Here is a 5,258-nt window from a genome sequence, read left to right as displayed (position 1 = left end):
TGATGTATGGTGCTGCCCTTAGAAGTGCAATTAAGCTGTGTTAGTAGAGAGGTCACTTCAGAAATCATGGAAATTAAACATTTATAACATTGGATCAAAAGTGATTTGTGCATCAAACTGATCATCTTCCATTTATACAATTACCTAGTCCTTAGATCACTTGGGTCTCAAAACATAAAAACCATTAATAGGGCAAAAATAAGTATGAAATGAGCATTAGATGCAGTTTCTAATGAAAAATGTATTAGTCCATGGTAATGCAACCAAATAGAAGTTAAAAAGATCGAGGTAAGCGCAATCGGCTACAGCAGAGCATAATCACTCATGATGTTCCAGCAGTAGAAAGATCAATGCTTCCAAAGGCTTGGAAATTTTAGCAAAGTGTGTGACTTTTAGAATGTAAGGTCCATACTTTCCCCTGGGCATCCCTTTCTGCTCTGAACATCACATTTTAATAGGAATATTGGTAAAATTTTACATATATCAAATAAGTAATTCAAATAGCTTCCAAGGCTTGCTATATGGCATGGTAGAGGTTAGGTATTAAGCCAAGAATACAGTTCCTCTTTTATGAACTCAGAGATTTCTATTGAGGGTGAGGCAGCAGCTGCAGCTCCTCTCATCTCTCTGTAGGATGTCTCCTTAAACGCAGAAGAGGTCAGATAAGAGAGCCAGGTTTTGTTTTACAATGCAAGGTTCAAGACTTTCTGACTCACGGGACCAAGTATACATAACCCTGAAAATAACCTTCACATAATGTATATGAGGCAATCACCTGGTGTCTCTATTTGTTTTTCAAAAATCTAGGGCGTTTTAAGTTTTCTTTCTTCCATTTTACTGCTTACATTTGTGTGATATCCCATTAAAACTTGTAGTCACTTTTATGCCAACTTGTATGCCTGCACATCTGATCATGTTTATTTAATGTTAAATTGTTTTTCATCTCTCTTCTATATTGTTACAGAGGGTCCTCTTTGTTGGCAGGATCATTTTATTTTGCAAACACTGGACAATCGCCTATCACAAATTTGGCAGAGCATTTTCTGCGTTGGAATGAAGATTAGTAAATACCCTTCAAACTGTAAGCTTAATTTTATGATTCTATTGTTTTCATTGAGCTAAATTAAATAAAATATACTATGAAAATACATTAATGTAGTTACAAAAATGTGAGGATTATGCATAATATGGTTTTCATATTTTAAGTCAATGCAATTTTGACAATCGAAAACATCTACAACTACAGAACTCTCAAGTATTGCACTATCTTCATCCGTATGACATTAGACTACTTCAGGAAAGTCTTGACAGGAGCTCATTGTTCTGAAAAAACAATCCGAATACACATTAAACTTTTTTATCTTTAAAAGATGGCATTAAAATACTGTTTACTCTCCAAGACTTTTTGAAACACTCGTGTCAAAACTCTTGCTTTGCTTTTTTCATTAATGTGTAACCATTCTATCATGGCTCTTATCCTTACTTAAGTCCCTGTGTATTTTATTTTTTGGAGGTGTAAGTGAATTTCTTTTAGGAAGGAAGGGTGCCACCTGAAACAGAATCAAATAAAGAGTGAATAAGGAAATTCCCTGTTGTCTCAGATGCCTGAGACCTCAACCATATGTGACACAGGAAGCATTTCAACGTGTGACCCCAACCCAGAAATGTCAAATGCTTTCCCATTCAGTCTAATACTTCTGGATTCCTGCCAAAAAGGAACACATTAGGAAATGGTGAAGTTGACCACTGAAAGGAAACCCCCAAAGAAGAGTAAGGGAGGGAATATAGAAATGAAGAAGTTATGTAAAACACTCTTCAATTTGTAATTCACTGCATTTTCATATCTTGACAGTAATACAAAACAGTCACTTGCAGAACTGGTTCATATTACTTAAATACCAAGTACATTTTCAGTCCTCTCGGTAAGTGTTTGGAAGTTACTTATGTTTATGAGGCTATCACCACTCTTCTACAGCAGTAACTGCACACCAGGAAGGCCGGGACAAACACAAATCCCGGACTGGAGCTCCCCCACAGCTGCAGTGTGAGAGGGCGAGAAACAGTGGATTGAATCCACATGAATGGGTTTCTTTGCTTGAGGAAATCCAAATGGAATAAGGAATGGAGATGTGCACAACTGTTTCTGGGGGGAGGAAGGAGGACACCCTGTATGCAGTTAGGGTGTCTGCCTAACCATCTGCTTTACTCCAAATTAGAAGTAAAAGAAATTTCAGGATTTCTGCCCCTTCGGCCACAGCACATTCTTCTCCTGCACGGTCAGATACCCATAATGTGAGGCTGTCCCTAAGCACCTGCGTGTCGAAGGTGCTGTCTTTGTAGGAGTGTTCAATGCCTCATGAAACGTGGTTTGAGCCAGTGTGCAGGCAAGCGTGGGGTTATTAAGGATCTCATAGTAAAATGCAGGAAAGTTAAGAGCGCACCTAGGCAAATTGGGTGTGTGTGCTGCATCTCTTTCTTGCTTACATCAAAGCCTCTTGGTAAGCTCCTTGGAAATTATCTTTTTCAATCGTCACCACATGCATCTTCCGTGGTGCTTGCAGATGGACCTCAGTTCAGACTCCACTTTCTCCCAGTAGTCCTTCACCAGCTGCAGTAGTCCTTAATCAGCTCCCACCTCTTCTCAGAGACATCAGTTTTCTGCTGGATGCTCCAGATGACCCTCCGGCGGACCTGCGTCCCTGTCCCTACTCTTGTAGGCCATCGAGGGCAGGTTGCACTTCTCCTGGGACAGCTCGCACCTGCTCCCTCACGGCCTTCGTGCAAGTGGCCAGGCCTGGGCCTGCTCAGCCAGGTGGCCAGCTTCCCCTTCTGGGTCAGCTCGGTCTTCTCCATGGGGAAGCTCTGGCCAGGATGGAGGAGGCATGCGGAGGGCTTTCTCTTCTCCACGTGGAGGCGCGAGTCAAGTCCCTGTGTATTAACACACAGAACTGAAAACAATTCACATAGTACAAAGAAAACAAGAGATTTTAGTCCAGTTAAGTAAAAATTCTTTAATTTCAAATTCCATACAAAATTTTGGCTTATGTTGACAGAGTAAAAGCCACACAAAATAAGACCTACTCATTACTGCTAAAAATTGAAAAAGAGCTTTAGCTGGTTTGGCTTAGTGGATAGAGTGTCAGGATGCAGACTGAAGGGTCCCTCGATTCTGGTCAAGGGCACATGCCCAGGTTGCAGGCTCCAACCCCAGTGTGGGGTGTGAAGGAAGCAGCTGATGGGTGATTCTCTCTCATCATTGGTGTTTCTCTCTCTCTCTCTCTCTCTCTCTCTCTCTCTCTCTCTCTCTTCCTCTCTGAAGTAAATAAATAAATAAAATAAATAAAAATTGAAAAAGGTAAAAAATAGAAATGTAACTGATTTAAATCTCTCTATGTCTCTTTGCCTATCTACATCTACAGTTATCTATCTTCATCTATATTTATATCTACATCTATATTTATGTATATAGTATATATGTCACTTTAATCCCAGCAATACATATGAAAAAGCATATCATTGCCTACTTTCTTCAGTGGGTTTGGTAAACAAGGAAAGGCAAAGAGAAATCTCTTAACTTAATCCTGACCACTCTCCCCTTTCATAGAATTCTGTGAAAATTAGGTGAAATTAAAAAAATAAGACAGAAATCCTGAAATTTCTTTTACTTCTAATTTGGAGTAAAGCAGATGGTTAGGTTAAGCAGAAATTCTGGGGATACATGCACAAATCTAAAACATCCTAGTAACAGAAGCTGTGCATAAAGCTTGTGTTTCTCCAAGAGGCATGGGATACCACTTTACTAAGCATTTTTCTGCATGTCTATTGGGAGGATAACTGGAGAGTGAAGACAAAATTATCATAATCACCCAGAGCTAATTATCTCCTTCAGTAAACAGGAATTTAGCAGAAAGCAAGTTAAATGAGAAAATAGATAAGGCAAAATACTCTAAGGAAGGATGAGGGCCAGGGAAATAAAGTACCCCAGGAACTCAGATGAAGTTCTCTCTCCAGATGGACCCTAACAATGCCATGGCCCCCAAACCATGTGGTGCCAGCTGTTTCCTTCAAGGCCCTATAAATGGAATGGGGATGGCTGAGAATGAGTCAGTGAGAAGTGAGGAGTGAGAAAGGGTCAGGGAAGTAAAATACTATAAGGCAGTTGCCACTATTGAAGTGTCTTTAGGAGACCCTCAAATATGAGGAAAAGATTCAGACTTAAGTCATATGTTCCACATGAACGCAAGAGTAATTTTTCCCATGTGTTCAGGAAGGAGTGGAGAACATTATAAAGACAATTACCACTTAAGGAGAAAATCAATTGCTCACTAAATAGCCAGGGTAATATGCTAGAAGTTTGGAATCTATTATATACAAGCCTAAGCGACATTACAACCCGTCGACCTTTCCACTGGCTGACCGATTGCTATGACACGTACTGACCACCAGAGGGCAGATGCTCAATGCAGGAGCTGCCCCCTGGCGGTCAGTGCGCTCCCACAGCAGGAGTGTCGCTCAGCCAGAATCGGAGCTCATGGTAGGCAAGCCCAGCTGCGGAGGCTGGAGCCTCTCTTGCCCTTGAGGGGTCCCAGATTGTGAGAGAGCGCAGGCCAGGCTGAGGGACCCTACCTGTGCAAGAATCTGTGCACCAGACCTTTAGTACTTAAAAAGGCAACATTGGTCTAAGAATAAATTACAGGTGAATCAAAAATTGTTCATTTGTAATGTGTATATTGTAATCATCAAGGAATTCATATTCTTTTTAAATATATATTGTTATTGATTTTTTACAGAGAAGAAGGGAGATGGATAGAGAGTTAGAAACATCGATCAGCTGCTTCCTGCACACCTCCTACTGGGGATGTGCTCACAACCAAGGTACATGCCCTTGACCAGAATCGAACCTGTGACCCTTCAGTCCACAGGCTGACGCTCTATCCACTGAGCCAAACCAGTTAGGGAGGAATTCACATTCTTAAGGTATCTGTTGTAGGTGGAAAAGAGAGGTTGCAGAGGTGACAGACAATAAATGAGAAAACTTTAATAATGTTAGTGGGAATAATTTTTTAATGAGATTAATCATTGTTTTTAGACACTAAAATCATGAAATTTTAAAGAAATATCGTTTAAAGTATTATCTTTCATTGATTAATGTTGAATTTACAGAAAATTTTGAAGTTTATTAAACACAAGATATGGCATAAGTATTTTCATCCTAAAAACAGCTAATTTTAAAAAATAATTTAGCTTGATTTTAACAA

At 40.0% G+C, this 5,258-nt stretch overlaps 1 pseudogene; it reads right to left on the bottom strand.

Moving 5' to 3' along the window:
- Positions 1-2,189: 2,189 nt before the first annotated feature.
- LOC111827488 lies at positions 2,190-3,085 on the bottom strand (annotated as a pseudogene).
- Between the last annotated feature and the right edge of the window lie 2,173 nt (positions 3,086-5,258).

This window comes from Myotis lucifugus, unplaced genomic scaffold (genome assembly GCF_000147115.1).
Source record: "Myotis lucifugus unplaced genomic scaffold, Myoluc2.0 scaffold_174, whole genome shotgun sequence".
NCBI lineage: Eukaryota > Metazoa > Chordata > Mammalia > Chiroptera > Vespertilionidae > Myotis > Myotis lucifugus.
The sequence above is the reverse complement of the archived record's forward strand: the minus strand, read 5'-3'. Positions and strand labels throughout refer to the sequence as shown.